We start from the raw sequence: 17,303 nt of genomic DNA on the forward strand, positions 1-17,303 counted from the left end.
ATTAACACACCAATTTAATTAATATACTCAATTATTATACCACCTAACAACCAATTAATTAATTAACACTCCAAATAAATAAAATATAATATAATAATAATAATATAAGAAATAATTACTAAAATTGGGTTGTTACAACTCTCCCCCACTTAAAAGATTTTCGGCCTCGAAAATACCTCAAACGAACAACTCCAGATACGATTCCTTCATCTTATCCTCGAGTTCCCAAGTAATATTGCCATTGGCGACTCCACCCCATATCACTTTCACCAAGGAAATCTCCTTACCACGAAGCCTCTTCACTTCTCGATCTTCGATTCGCATAGGTGATGTATCGACCGTCAAATTATCCCGCACTTGAACATCATCTAATGGAACAACTTGCGATGGATCCACAATATACCTCCTCAATTGAGACACATGGAACACATCATGAAGCTTAGAAAGTGACGGTGGTAATGCAATCCGATATGCCACTTCACCTACCCTCTCGGAAATCTGATAAGGACCGATGAAACGCGGCGTCAACTTACGCGACTTCAAAGCTCTACCAACACCCGTTATTGGCGTAACTCGAAGAAACACATGCTCATCTTTCTCGAACTCAAGAGCTTTCCTCCTCTCATCATGATAACTCTTTTGACGACTCTGAGAAGCCTTCATCTTCTCTTGAATCATCTTAATCTTATCCGTAGTCTCTTGAATCAACTCGGGTCCAACCACAACACTCTCTCCCGATTCGTACCAACACAAAGGAGTTCTACACCTTCTACCATAAAGAGCCTCAAAAGGTGTCATTCCAATACTCGAATGGAAACTGTTGTTATACGTAAACTCAATCAAAGGCAAGAAACTATCCCAATTTCCTCCTTGTTCCAAAACACAAGACCTCAAAAGATCTTCAAGTGACTGAATAGTCCTCTCTGTTTGACCATCAGTTTGTGGATGATACGCCGAACTCAAACGCAACTTCGTACCCAAAGCACTTTGCAAACCTTCCCAAAATCTTGAAGTGAACCTCAGATCTCTATCCGAAACAATACTCGACGGAATACCATGCAAACACACAATCCTTTCGATGTACAACTTAGCAAGTCTCTCCATCGAATAATTCATCCTCATCGGAATAAAATGAGCACATTTCGTCAACCTGTCCACAACGACCCAAATCGCCTCACAATTACTCAATGTTCTCGGCAAGCCCGAAACAAAATCCATAGAGATACTATCCCACTTCCACTCAGGAATAGATAACGGTTGCATCAAACCAGACGGCTTTTGATATTCAATCTTTGACTTTTGACAAGTCAAACATGAATACACAAATTCCGCTACATCCTTCTTCATACCCTGCCACCAAAACATCTTTCTCAAGTCTTGATACATTTTAGTAGCACCAGGGTGAATACTCAAACCACTTCTATGCCCTTCCTCAAGAATCCTCTTTCTCAAATCCGCAACGTCCGGAACACAAACTCGATCACGACACCTCATGATACCATTCTCATCAATCCGAAAGTCACCACCTTTGCCTTGATTAATCAATGTCATAACATCGACTAATTTCAAATCTGACTTCTGACCTTCTCTAATCTCGTCAATAATGCCACACGTAAGCTTCAACATACCCAGCTTAACACACGAAGGCGTCGCTTCACAAACCAAACTCAAATCTCTAAATTGCTCCAACAATTCAAACTCCCGAATCATCAACATAGACATGTGCAATGACTTCCTACTCAATGCATCAGCTACAACATTCGCCTTTCCAGGATGATAATTCAAACCAAAATCATAATCTTTCAAGAATTCCAACCATCTTCTTTGCCTCATATTCAATTCTTTCTGATCGAACAAGTACTTCAAGCTCTTGTGATCACTAAACACATCAAATCTCGATCCAAACAAATAATGTCTCTAAAGCTTCAACACAAACACAACAGCGGCCAACTCTAAATCATGCGTCGGATAATTCTTCTCATGAACTTTAAGTTGCCTTGAAGCAGAAGCTACCACTTGCCCTTTTTTGCATCAAAACACCTCCCAAACCCAACCAAGAAGCATCACAATACACAACGAAAAGTTCTAACGGATCTGGTAAAATCAATATAGGAGCCGTAGTCAATCTTCTCTTAAGCTCTTGAAAATTCGCTTCACACTGCGAAGTCCAAATGAAAGCTTGACCTTTCCTAGTCAACTGCGTCAATGGTAACGATAACTTAGAAAATCCTTCAATGAAGTTCCTATAATACCCAGCCAAACCAAGGAAACTTCTAATCTCAGCAACAGACTTAGGAGCTTCCCACTGAGATACAACTTCAATCTTCGTAGGATCCACAAAAATACCACCACTCGAAATCACATGTCCAAGAAAACTTACTTCACTCAACCAAAATTCACATTTAGAGAGTTTAGCAAACAACTTCCTCTTTTTCAACACCGATAACACAACCTTCAAATGCTCGGCATGATCCTCTTTACTCTTGGAATAAATCAATATATCATCGATGAACACAACCACAAACTTATCCAGATAATCATGAAAAATTCTATTCATATACTCCATAAATACACCAGGTGCATTAGTCACACCAAAAGGCATCACGGAGTACTCGTAGTGACCGTACCTTGTCCGAAAAGCAGTCTTTTGAATATCCTCAGCCTTTACACGAATCTGATGATACCCAGACCTCAAATCAATCTTGCTAAACACACAAGCTCCAACCAGCTGATCCATCAGATCGTCAATCCTCGGAAGTGGATACTTGTTCTTAATCGTCACTTTATTCAGTTGTCTATAATCAACACATAATCTCATAGAACCTTCTTTCTTCTTGACCAACAGAACAGGTGCACCCCACGGCGACACACTAGGACGAATAAACTTCTTCTCGAGCAAGTCTTCAAGTTGACTCTTCAACTCTTTCAATTCAGAAGCAGACATCCTATAGGGAGCCATCGATACAGGACTAGTTCCAGGAACTAAATCAATCGAAAACTCAACCTCACGTTCCGGCGGTAAATCGCTTATATCTTCCGGAAATACCTCCGCAAACTCGCAAACTATTGGCAATTCTTCAATCATCCTCTTCTCACGAATATCCAATGTTGCCAACAACATAAACAACTCGGCACCATCTTGCACCGATTCATCAACTTGCTTAGCAGACACAAACCAATCTTCCTTCGCACCAACCTCAGGAAAAATAACCATCTTCTCGAAACAGTTGATATACACCCGATTAACTTCTAACCAACACCATCCTCGAATCCGACCTCTCTTCGGGTTCAGGAAAAGCACAACATTCTCAAAACAGGTTAACTAGCCAACACTGCACTCTTGCATGCAACAACATAATATCTAAGCTCGATACAATTGGAACATCCAAGATAAGCAGACGCTTCTCCCCCACCTATTTCATTCCCAACCTGCAATGGAAAATAAAACAAGCATCGACAGTGTTCTCACACACATGTCGCATACTAGGGAACAAACATAACTAAACAACCTGGCCGGACGGACCGACCTGCTCTGATACCACTAATGGTATCAGATAAACCAGACAAGCAGTATCGATCGTGTCAGATACACAAATCAAATACAACGGGATTGAAAATCCTAACGACTATTGACCAACTGGTCGACCATGCTCTGATACCACTAATGTAACACCCTTTTTTCTACCCCAAGATACTTAACATATAATCAGAGTAAATAAGCACGCATATAAACAAAAGGGCGTCACATCGACGTTTTCAAAAACTAAACGCTTTCAAAAACCAACCTCGTTCATCATCAATATACAATACACCTGGTTATTTAAAATAACACAGCTCACTTAGCATGAATATTCAAGCATATGCGTTCGCAGCGGAAAATAATGAATACTCATGTATGTCATAAAATGATCCCTGTCCCATACCATGATCATCTCTCAATAATCACCTCAAGATAAAATAAAACAAGTAATAACATAATGCGTATCCAAATAAGATATGAGTTCAATACTACCAATCTACCCGTGTTACATGACCAGAGCATTGACTCATTACCTAGTTTTCAAACTAAAATACGGAAACTCTCCAGCTACTCTCGAGCGAGCTACCGTCCACTTACTGCAGCAATACTACTCTGGAGTATCTGCACGATACCCATGTAAAGGTAACATTCAAACAGAAAGGGTGAGAATTCAAATCATTATGAAGAAGTATAATAAGGCACAATGATTAACTCAACAATTAAAGGAATTCATCACACTTCATATAACCATGTAAATAATACTAACCAATATTTATTTCACATGTTTCAAACATCCATCAAGCTCAAGAAGTATAATATTCAAACCCAATATTATATTCACAAATATACACACAACTACAACTAGCACATAATCACATATTTTGCCAAATTATGTATCCAAACATCACCAAATTCAATTACTAAATCTCATACACACCTCACAATCACATCAATGCAAACATTCAATTATCACACGACTCTAATGTGACTCAATGCAAGACATGTGACTCTACGCATGCGGTACCTCAATGTGAACCCAACGTTTCATCGCTTTCCGATTCAATATCTAGAATCCAAGCCACACTTCCGATCCAGACAAGATCAAAGCTACCACGTGTTGAGTACATGATTAGAGTATCGGGGTTTGTTATCGTCTCCACAGGGATTATGTGATATTGCCGTTGTTCGACAGTTGTTAAGTTCTTAACTTATAGTAACAAGGGGGGTTTTAGTTTGGTTACGGTAGCTTGCATAAAAAAGTAAGAAATTACGGTAAAAGTTTTGGTTTTACGATTTGAGAAAGATTGTCAAAGTTAGGGTTCGACGATCACTTTGCATGCATATGTTCTATCAAACAAAACTCATAAACTCCATTAGATGATAAACACATCCACCAAGTCCTCCCAATGTGTTTATCTCTAACACACATTGTGGGTTTTCCCATTTTGATCCATTGTGGATCTCTCACACAATCTATCAAAATGACAACTTTTAGGTTTAACTTTTTAGTGAACAAACTCATTCAATACTATCTCTAGCTAAAGAACAAGGATGGATGAAAACCTACGTCAAGAGTTGGAAAACACCTTTCAATAATAAACCAACTCAAAGAGTTATCAATAAAATAAGGTTTTCACCATACATTCATCATCAAAGAGTTTACAAATGAAGATCAAACCATTTACATACAAAGCTTATGATCATCTATATCTAACCTTGACAAAATGGAGGACTTAGCTACTCATTTTCATGGTAGCTTGTACAACAAGTTTCGGTCGAAGGTTGATCAACATCCGAGTCGAAGAATCGAGATTGGATGGGAATCCACCTTCTTTTTGTGAAATATTATCAAGAGAAGAAGAAATATGAGAAAATGGGTTTCTAAGGTACAAAAATATGATCCCAAGAAAAATGAAGATGAAAAGATGCTGAAAAAATATCTAAGTGTCCTTTCCAAAAAGTAGCCCATGCCACTTATAGTACTGGTTACTGAGCTGTCATGCTCGCTAGGCGAACAAAATGGTTCGCCTAGCGAGCCCCAAAATAGGCCACCAGAAGTGCCTGCGTCCAGAAGAATCATCCAAGTCCAGTTTTCATATGTTTGCTAAGCGAAGAAACCTTCGCTAGGCGAAGACCACGCTTCCTCCTTCGCTCCAGCGAGTCTTGATGGTTTTGCTACTGGAATTGCTCGCTGGGAGCTCGCTGGATGCTCGCCTAGCGAATGTTGGTGATTTTGCCACTGGAAGCGTTCGCTACTTCCCTCGCCACAGCGAGTTTTGATCATTTTGCTACTGTAAAATTCTAGGAATGTTCGCTGGCAGCTCGCTGGGTGCTCGCCTAGCGAGCACCTCGCCACCTTACTCGCCTAGCGAGCTTGCTGATGTATGCTTTCTTTCTTGGTTCCTTTGCCATCTTTCTTGTGCCTTAGTTTTCTACTCTTTCATGCCTAATTCCTACACAATAACACACAAATTAAAGGTATCAAGATCATTTCACATTGTATTGCAAATCATCAAAAGCAAGGGCGAATTCGAACACTTTTTCGACAAAAAGAGTGAAAGATGCCCACATTTGATAGCTCAAATAAACACACTTTGGCATCTAACAACTCTCCCCAACTAGATTCTTGCTTGCCCTCAAGCAAAGTATGCCTCTTGAAGGACAAGAGGATTTGCTTAAAGAAAAAGATTTCTCCGAAATCGGATAAAACGGCTCAAACACAAGAGAATCAACTAGACACAAGTTCCCAATGGTTAGAATAACACAATACACAAGAACTAAAACCTTATAGCAATGCAAAACATGTATCAATCCACAACAATGTTATCCTGAATGAAACATCTTATCTCTCCTCTTCGAATAAGGATTGAAGAAATTACGCGTTTGCAACCGCGGGAACAATTTCACTCTCCAACAAACAATGCACAAGTCAATTCAATTCATACAATGTCTACACTTATAAATGAAAATGCGGAAGCACGAAGATCACTAAGGTCTTTTCCGGTTGTAGCTTGGTCAGGTTTACAAACAAGGGTCATATCTAAGGCCATTGAAAATGAATTTGCCGACGCAAAAGAGACATTCACTGTACAAGCTATTCACACATCTCAACTTCGTTCCACTTATTTCTCATTTGAAACCTTCACAACTCTTATTTCACAACTCAATTTTGTTTTTCACTATTTTTCTTCCAAGCAAGCATTCATTTTCATTTTCTTTATTTATTATTTCACATCGTATTCACAAAACAGATGTTTCTCTTTTCTAATTTTTTTTTCAATGCTTGCTCAGTTATTCAAGAGTTATGGCACCTACCGATTCTCATTTTCGTTCTCCCCAACTTATCTTTTACTCACCCCAAGTGAATGCTCTTGACTTTTTACGGCAAAAGAACAATTATCAAAAATTTCAGGGTTTCAAGAAAAAAACTTTTGACATCTCGCCTTATTTCAAGCTGAGATTCAACTGTTTAAGCTCAAAGGGGTTCACGAATACTCTCTGCTCACGGGTAAGTTGTATTTGGAACTGGTTGTGCTCGAAAGAAAACAAGCGCCTTGATCATTTCTAATTGCTTCCACAAATTCACAATAATAAAAGACAAAGCATGAATTAAATGAATCAACAAAGTTTATTAGAATCCAACATTTTAGTGTACAATGGAGGTTTCCTCACAATTTGTGGTTTTAAGTCCTATGTGAATCATTCATTCAATTATGTTGCAAAAAGAACAATATTTACTTACGAAAAGAGTAAAGTTCTTAATGCATTCTAAAATTCTAACCGGAGGTAACCATGTACCTTAGCATTATTCGCTTGTTTATTTTTATCATCGCCATCCAAGCTCGGATGCACCTTCATTGGATACTTCTTTGAGGAGCAACCAATCTAGAAGGTTTGACCCTCAACAACCAAAAATTTATTAAACAAAAGAAATTCAAACCAAACATAATAATTTAAAACATAAATAAATAACCATCACTTCAAAATGTTAAAAATGTGCGTGGGGGACAAAACACCCCAAAAAGTACATAACCAAAACCAAAATACTACATATCTGAAAATACAATAAAATAAACATAACATGAAAAATAAAACTTAGTCCTCATAGGACTCAGAACTCTCTTCACTACCGGCCTCAGAACCGGAACCATCCTCATCATCACCATCATCATCATCATCATCATCAGTGCCATCAGAAGTATCAGCACCAGAAGCACCAGCACCCGCCCCTTCTCCGAAAACAGGCTTGTCCTCAGGCCAGCCAGCATGTTGCAGGAACTGCTCACCTGTCATCAGAGAATGCTCTCCAGAAGGATCACGTACCTGCAACTGTAACAACTGCATAGAATCGTGAATATCAATCATGGCACGCTGAGTCACCACCATCCAATCCCAATTATAATTGCAGACAGCCTGCTGGAAAGGATCAAATCCCTGAGCAAAAGTACCAGGACCATCAACAGCCCCGATATTACCAGCACCTGTACTACTCCTGAAGTTCTTTGGCTTACAATACTTGGCCACATATCTATCGTCGATAGCGGACGGAATCCTCACTTGACTGCGGGAGGGTAGCTTCACCCTCGACTGTTGGCACAAAGCCATGATGAGACAAGGAAAAGCAAGGGGGCAGTTAACTCGTGCCCCCGACTTCAGCCCGCTCTCAACCACGGACTTCATCTCTAAAGCAATGATTCTCGCCACATCGATCTGAATATTAGTGAGAATGCAGTGGACCAAGTGTGCCACTGGGATCAGCACGGTCGACGTGTGGGACTTGGGTTTAATATTGGTCAGAACCAGCATTAGGATCAGTTGAGCCAAGGGAATCATATCTTCCTTATGGTACCTCATAGGAACCCCAGATGGGTTCACCTCAACTGACTTCCCCTCAAACAACAGGGCGGCAGAAATAGAATCAGTGTCCCTGTGGAGCCTCAGATCCCTGTGGTATGTGTCCCTCTCATTAGCTCCGAGATGGAGCGGTTCACCCAACACACGGTTGATAGCATCCCTATCAAAAGCAACCTGATGGCCTAACACTCTTGTAGTCCAAGTGAAAGGCTCGTTGTCGTTTGGTAGTGCGTTCACATAGAACTCACGCACTATCTCAATGTCATAGCTTTCGAGTGGAGCGATCAACCTGTCCCATTTCTTGCTATGTATCAACCCAGTAAATGTCCGATAATCGCCTTCGGGGTTGATCATAAACCTCTTCTCTGGCAAGATTTTTCTTTTTTCCAAAGCCACATAACGTGCGGCTTGCTTTTCCCCGATGAATTTTTCGGTGTCGAACTGAATTGGCACAGTACGGGAAGTGCTCCCGACCTTTCTCTTTTTCGAAGCACTCGACCTGGATGCCATCTGTAAAGTCATAGAAAAGAAACAGCACACAACCACAAAACATATTAGAGAACAAAACAGAAAAACCAACTACTGTCATGGTCGCTGCTGCTTCGCCTAGCGAGGATCCAGCGAAGCTTCGCTACGGGTTCGCTTAGCGAAGTGGCAGTGAATGCTCGCCACGGATTCGCCTAGCGAAGATGCTAGCTGTAGCACCTCAAATTTTCACCCTACCATTGTACATACATTTTCATCATTAGGTCATTAATATAACATAGTCCATTGCATAACATTTGCATTGCCTTTTGCCCAAGTGCAAGTCCTCAGACAGATTAGGTCAACTGATCAGGAGAATCAGTCAATCAATCAAGCAAGTGCAATTTCCATTGAGACAAAGCCCTAGGGTTGAGTTATCAAGCTCATATGGTCTAAGGATCATTTTGAAGTGGATTGGTCAAAGATTGGATGCTCAGAAGTCATCAGTCAAGCTGAATTTCATCTGGAACCATAGAAAGTCAACTGTGGTCAACTGTGCTTGATTTGATGGATTTGAAGGTGGGAGATGGTTTTAAAGGCTTCATTCATGTCCATACAAGTCTCATTTGACATTTCAAATATCAAGATTGAAGAATTTGAGGTCAGATCAAAAGTTGCCAAAAATAGCAGGTGACCTGTAATTTCAACTGCCCAAAATGGAAAGTTTTTCTCCTCAAAATTACTTCATCATACAAGCTTCAAATGGAATTTTGTCCAACATGAAAGTTGAAGATCTTGTTCTCACCTTTCCAAAAAGTCCAAGAACACTCATTTCTCATGTGTGGTTGGCAAGTTATGATCAAATCATTTTCAGAAAATGTTGAAATTCAAAGTGGCATAACTTTTGAATGGAAAGGCCAAATTGGGTGATCTTTCTTTGAGCAAACCACATTTGACATGTACTATCACATTGCATCATCACATTTCATCAAAAATCATCCAATCAAAATGGCATTTTTCAAGTGAACCATTTGAAAATTGGTGGGAAAAATGGTGATTTTCAAAATTACATGGCATTTGCACTTCAAACCTTTTTCAACACATTCTAAATGACAAATATGACTTGTTCCAACTGGTTTTCTACTGTTGCATTGGCTACAATTGAAAAGGGCATTTTGGCCACTTTCCTTAACATGTGCATTACACTAATCACTTCCAATTTGCCTAAACTTGATTAGCACTTGGATTAGCATGAGGTATAAAGGTTCTAATCATAACAGAAACTCTTAATCACATTTCATTTCTCAAGATCCAAACAGAAAATTCACCAATTCTCTCCAATTTTCTTCAAGCTTTTTCAAACTTTTTTCCATATTTTCCATTGAATTCACCATTGCTTTGCTAGTTTCTTGTATTGATCCTTCTATACAGGTATTCTTGAGGAACTGTTTCAACAAATCCTGGCCAAAACACGTAGCAATTGTGACTGTTGAATCAAGCTTCTTCACATGGCAGTTGCATAATTCTGTTGATCCAAGCATTGTTGAGCTGAAGTATTGACTCTATTCATCTTTATCATCATCAATCATCATCTGTTTCAACCTGTTCAAGTGAAATTCGCGCGGAATCACCAACTGCATCATCATAAGGTTAGATTTCGATCTCAACCATTGCCAAAATCATGATATGGCTTGTGTAGATCTAAGTTCATAGAGTGCACTGCAACTTGTAGAATTGATTTTTATTGAGAATCGAGTGAGATATTTGGATTTAAAGCTTTGATGTGAAAGTTTCTTTTGATCGATTTGCTTAGCATGTTAGGAATTAGGTTATTTGCTTGTTAGATTAGTGATCTACATGATGAGACGCTTCCAATGATATATGATTTGTCCATTTCCATGAACAAATGTTCTTGATGATTTCTGGATTGATGAACATGATGAAGGCCTGAAGAACACGTTTCCAGCGTGCGTTTGATCCATTGGCCTGGCTTTCAATTTTTGAAATGTGTTTCCCACGGATCTCAGCCAATCACGCAATGCCACCGCTTTTAGTGAAACGGGGCATTTCGCTCCTGGCTTCCAATATTTACAAAATTGCCACGCTTCCATGTTATTTCATTTTAAAGGTTAAATAAATATTTCATTTCATCATCAAACTTCTAAAAATCACAATTAATTCATTTTTGATCCAATTTGAGTGAGGTTTTTTGCATTCATCTCCAAATTCTCTCTAGTTTTTTTTAGGTATGATAGTCAAAGTTGTGCCTGGTGGTTTTTTTGACTTTGCCTAATGCCTTTGATCATGTATGCTTCATGTGTATGTTTTGCCACATTGATCATGAAATCTTGATGCCTTATCCAAAATGTGTGAAATTTTACATGCATGTTCTTGACTCTTTCCTGGTGATTTTGATGTATAGTTTGCAATTTTTGGGTTCCTGGTTGAGGAGATATGATTTTTTGAATAGAGGTGTTGCATTTTGTGTCACATTATGTTAGTGCAACTTCATGATTTTATTTGCCATGCTTGTGGACATTGAATTGAACTGAATTTTTGCATGATTGAGAATATGGATGTTGAGAATACATGTGAAGTTTTCTGGATTTATTAATGGCATTTCCTATTTGATTGGAATTTTCTCCCCTGTTTGGTCATTTGTTGATTTTTTGTGATACATGTTTGTATTTGGTTTGTGAAATTCTGGTTATTAATTGGATGGATATGAAATTTAACATGTGTATTATAGACATCTTGATGAGCATTGTGGTTTTTGTCTCATTCATTTCTCATGCTTTGTCTCTGTTTTATGATTGATGGAAGTTGATGCTTGTTTTGCTACCATGTATGAGCTTGCTTGGATTTGTGTTGACTTTCTGATTTTATTGACCTAATTCCCTTTATCCAAATGAGCTGAAATTTGGTATGCTTGACATGTTATGGATGCTGTTTGATCTTGATTTTTTGTGGAATTTATTGAAAGGTTTTGATATGGATTTGATTGTGACCATTCTGTTTGGTCCTTTGAGGTTCCAATTTGCATGTTTTGTGCTATTTTGTTCATGAAATGATAATGATGAATGATGTAAACATGAGACCAATTGGATTTGTTTCTTGATGATTTAATCTTGATTTTGGATAAGTTTCATGTTCTGTTTTGATGATTTGATTTCATTTTGGCCCTAGTCTTGGACTAGTGGTTTGTGATCTCACTTTTGAGTTGTGTTTCAGGTTAGTAGCACAAATGGCCTATGCTTGATGATGTGCCTCCATTGGAGTTGACTTGTGACTTGTCTATGGCTAATTTTGAATTTGTTTTGCAGGGTTTGATATTTGAGGTTGAGCCTTAATGGCTTGCACCTTTGTGCATTGGCTTGTGTTTGTCTGTATATAGCTAACTGTGAATCATTTGCTGTTTGGTTTTGTGATTGGTATACTGATTGTATTTGATTGATTTCAGGTACATTAGTTGCTAAGATTGCTTTGCTTTGCTTGATAAGCAATTTGCACTGAGGTATAACATTCTTGTCTCCATGTAGTCTGGAAGACCTGGCCTGTTACTTGGCCAGGCACCTGTCTGAAGTCCTCCTTAAGAGGCAATGTTTGTGCTTGTTTATTTTTGTCCCCAAGCAGGTAAAGACCTTTGTTAAGGCAATTGGCAGACACAAGAGGTCTGTAGTCCACCTCCTGCTATTCTGTTGAGTCATCCCTCTGCTCACACCACTGTGTTGATGCATTGGGATACAAACCCAAGATCTTGTACAGTGTACAGTGTCAGTGTCTTAAGTGTAGAAGGGTTCCCACTTTCTTGACCCACACTTCTTTGTCTATAGCTCTCCCTGACCAGGGATAAGAGCTGTGAAGTCTAATCTTCACTCACCTTTCATCTGGCTTCACCTTGACTCTCAATGTCAAGGTTAAGAGCTACCACTACCCAGATACAGATGGCTTGCTCTTGCAGCCTAACCCTTTGTTTGAGCCCCACTTGTGTGTATATAGTGTGTGCTATTTGCGATTGTTTGCTTTGCTGTTTGAGCTGATTAAGATAGGCTTGCTCCCTGTGCAAGTTAGCTAGAAACCTTGACTTAGGGATGATTTTGCATGATAACATCTAGGCTCGAGTCGCAGTCTCCCTAGTAGTGTCTCCCTCTGTTATCTGGTTAGGCTAGTCCTGTGTCCCTCCGTAGGGGAACTACGTCGCCCTGATCCTCATACCATATGAGGTACGTAGGCAGGAGATGAGCAGATCTCTCCGGGCGCCTGTGTCTTTGTGTGTGTTTGTTGTGTGCTTGGAAGCTGATGTAAGTCCATCAAGTGGCATTCGGGTTCCAATGTGGGTTTGTTTGGTTCGGGCGTCGATATAAGTCCAGCGATTGGCATTCGGGTCCCATGTTTGCCCGTGTTTGTGTTGTTTTGTTTGGCGTGCGTTAGCCGAGCTACGAATGCTCTGATTCTTCTTTGTCCGAGAAGATACGTATGCATAGGATGCGACATCCTAGCGAGCATGTGTTGTTTCCCCAGTCCGAACTACTTTGACTCCGATGTCTATGCCTGATAGACTAAGTAGGCCCAGGACGCGAGGTCCTGCCGAGTCAGTCTTGTTTGTTTTCCTGTGTCTCTTTCAGCCAGTGTGATGTGTGTTTGAGCAGTGTTTTAGCAACCATTTTCCTTCCTTTTGTGCGTGGATCCCGTCGAGTACGACGGATGCGTAGGGGTGCTAATACCTTCCCTTCGCATAACCGACTCCCGATCCCATTCTCTTTGGTCACGAGACCATGTCTTTTCCAGGTTTACTTCGAGCGTTTCCTTTCCCTCTTTTGGGATAAATAACGCACGGTGGCGGCTCTGTTGTTCTTGTTTTCCCGCCGGTTTTTCGCGTAATGCGACAGCTGGCGACTCTGCTGGGGACTATAGAGAAGTTGACCTGTGCTGGTCCATCTTCCCTAAGCGAGTCTCTCCTAGCGCTCTATAGGTTAGGGCTTTGGTTGCTTTTGGCTGTGTTATTTATTGCATTCATTGTTTATCGTTTGCATTTATTGTTTGCATTAATGTTTGCATTCATTCATATTCATCTGCTGTGCTGGCTGTGTTTCTCTGTTTGGGGTGGGAGTTACTCGAGGTAAAAGGCCCAATACCCAGGCTATGAGTGAAATCTAGGAAATATAGGAATAGAGTGATTCATGGGAAGCGGGTGGTATGCGCCACTTAGCGGAACATTGATATCACGAGCAGTTCAGACCCTGGTGGGGTATTATCGTTACATACTTCGGGTGTGTATATGATGATATTCTGCGAAAGGTTATTTATGCTGCGTTTCTTTCGACCTTACCCTGGCCTAGATGACACCCGTGAGCGGGGAGGGAATGATCATTTTAACAGGTACAGTTGGTGACCGGTCGGTGACTTGTGGTCCTGTTGGTGACTCGGTATTCTCAGATTGGGTTCAGATTATAGTTTATCAGTTGACTTTGGGTTTCAGATGAATTTTTGTTCAGAGTTCGAGCCGAAGCTTCGATCCTGTGTTCTGAGATGCACAGCTTGCTAGTCGTGTCTGCATCATCTGCATCATAAGCATGTTTATTTTCAAAAGAAACGCAATAAAAAAAAAGAAAAAAAAGAGAAAAAAGAAAAAAGACTAATCCCTGCATGCATATCATTTCTCAGGTACATCCCAGAGCGTGGTTCACTAATAGAGATGGCAACAGTCCCAGAGCCGAAGCGGAAGACTTGTTCCTATAGCTTTCACCGTGAGCCTTTGACGTCGTTGATTGAGTTGAGTAGCCTTGTGATCAGTGATCATCTGAGGGGGTTTGTGGATCAATTTGGGGATATTCTGACACTGTTGAAGATGGTAGTCGATCCAGTGCCGTTGCAGACTCTTCTTCAGTTCTATGACCCAGAGCTTAGATGTTTCACTTTCCAGGACTATCAGTTGGCGCCTACTCTCGAGGAGTACTCCATTATGTTGAGTGTCCCGATTCAGCATCAGGTTCCTTTCTTGGACGTACCGAAAGAAGTTGATTTCAGAGTTGTTGCTAGAGCTCTCCGTTTGAGCATCAGAGAGATCAGTGATAATTGGAAGACCAGTGGGGATGCAGTTGGGTTGCCTTTGAAGCTTCTGCTGAGAGTTGCTAGAGGAGAAGCAGAGAAGGGGAATCGGGAAGCTTTTCATGCCCAGCTTGCTGTTATGATCTATGGGATCGTCCTGTTTCCGAGTATGCCCAATTTTATTGACCATGCTGCAGTCAGTATCTTCATTGGAGGGAACCCTATTCCTACTCTGTTAGCTGACACTTACTATGCTATTCACAGTAGGCATGGTAAGGGTGGAGCTATCAGGTGTTGTCTCCCACTTTTGCTCAGATGGTTCATGTCTCTCCTGCCAGTCAGCGGACCTTTTGTTGAGGCTCAGAGCACTTATAGGTGGACTCAGAGGGTCATGTCTCTCACTTCATATGATATCAGATGGCAGTCTTACCGGATGGATGTGCGGGATGTTATTATGAGTTATGGAGAATTCCGGAATGTGCCACTTGTGGGGACCAGGGGTTGCATCAATTACAACCCAGTTCTTTCTCTTCGCCAGTTAGGGTTCGTGATGAGTGGAAGACCACTTGAGGCTGAGATAGCTGAGAGTGTGTATTTCGAGAAGCGCAGCGACCCTGTTAGATTGGAACAGATTGGGAGAGCTTGGAGGTCTATTGGTGTTAAGGATGGATCTGTCTTAGGGAAGAAGTTTGCCATTGCTATGCCTGATTACACTGATTGGGTGAAGAAGAGAGTGGAAACTTTGCTGTTGCCCTATGATAAGATGAGCCCGTTGCAAGTGCAACCACCCTTGATTCTTGCTGAGAGTGTACCTGCTGAGCAGTACAAGCAGGCTTTGATGGAGAATCGTCGTCTGAAGGAGAAAGAGCAAGATGCCCAGATGGAGTTGTATCAAGCCAAAGCTGATAGGTTGAACCTGACTCACCAACTCAGAGGTGCCCAGAGCGCAGATATGGGTAGTGTGAGGAGCAAGAAGATATCTTATTCAGAGATGGAGAACTTATTGGATGCAGAGCACAGAGAGTGTTTGAGATTACAGAGGGCTGAGGCCGGTTATTTGAAGAAGATCAGAGACTTGGAGAAGCAACTCAGAGACAAAGATATCCAGTTGAGGAAGGAAGTCGACCAGAGACTTGCATCAGAGAACCACCTTGGAGGAGAGGTGTTGGAGCTTAGAAGACAGTTGAAGGAGAAGATCACTCCCTTGCCAGAATGTTCAGAGTGTGAACTGTTGATAGACCAGTGTCACTACTTGAAGACGCTCATTCCGGGAAGCCGCTTGTCTTAGCTTGTTTTTTTTTTTTTCTGATGTTATGTTGAGAATCACCCCCAGGCTTGTTGGGTGGGATTCTTTGTTGTACTTTGTTGGATATTTGGATCTTTGTTGTATGATCCAGTTGCTCATTTATAGATGAGATTGTTGTTTCACTCTGTACTCACTGCTCTGTTGTATGCTGTTTCTGTATCTCCCTGTTGCTTTCGTGTTGTTGCAGGTTGCCATCTTTTGAAGATGAGTCAGGCTCTTTGAATGCCTGAGAAATGATCATTTCATGTGCATCATATGCATTAGCATCATACTCATATCATTCTGCATAACAGGTGTGCTAGTGCTCGACTTCTCACTCTGGTTCCTGTGTCAGGCAGGATAGCTGATCCGCGACCGCACCGGTATTCTACCAGACTTAATCAGCGCAGAAGCATGGATCAGGTTCAGAATGAGTTAGCTGAGATGAGGGCGAACATGGCCCAGTTCATGACGATGATGCAAGGGGTTACTCAGGGTCAGGAGGAGCTCCGAGCGTTGGTTCAGAGACAAGAGACGGTTATTCAGGCGTCTAACCGTGGTTCACCTGCTGGTATTCCCGTTCAAGAGAATATTGCTGCTGCTCCCGTTCATGACTACGCTATGGGAGATGAACTCAGGGGAATAAGGATTAATGGACAGCCTCTTGCTGCAGAGACTGTCAATGTTAGGGCCACCCGGGCTCCGGTTCGTCATCCAGCTCCGATTGTCGACAGACAAGAGGACATGTTCACATTGCTGAGTGAGGATGATGAGGATGTTGTCAGAGATGAGGATAGGGATCGTAAGGTCGATGCCCTGGCTGAGAAAATTCGTGCAATGGAGTGTCAAAACTCTCTTGGTTTTGACGTGACTAATTTGGGATTGGTGGAAGGTCTGAGAATTCCCCACAAGTTTAAAGCATCCACTTTCGACAAGTACAACGACACTTCTTGCCCTCGCACTCATGTGCAAGCATATTATCGGAAAATCTCTGCGTATACTGACGATGAGAAAATGTGGATGTACTTTTTCCAAGATAGTCTATCTGGGGCTTCTTTGGATTAGTACATGGAGCTCAAGAGAGATTCGATCCGATGCTGGAGGGATCTGGGAGAAGCTTTCCTCAGACAG

This window comes from Lathyrus oleraceus, chromosome 3 (genome assembly GCF_024323335.1).
Source record: "Lathyrus oleraceus cultivar Zhongwan6 chromosome 3, CAAS_Psat_ZW6_1.0, whole genome shotgun sequence".
Lineage (NCBI taxonomy): Eukaryota > Viridiplantae > Streptophyta > Magnoliopsida > Fabales > Fabaceae > Lathyrus > Lathyrus oleraceus.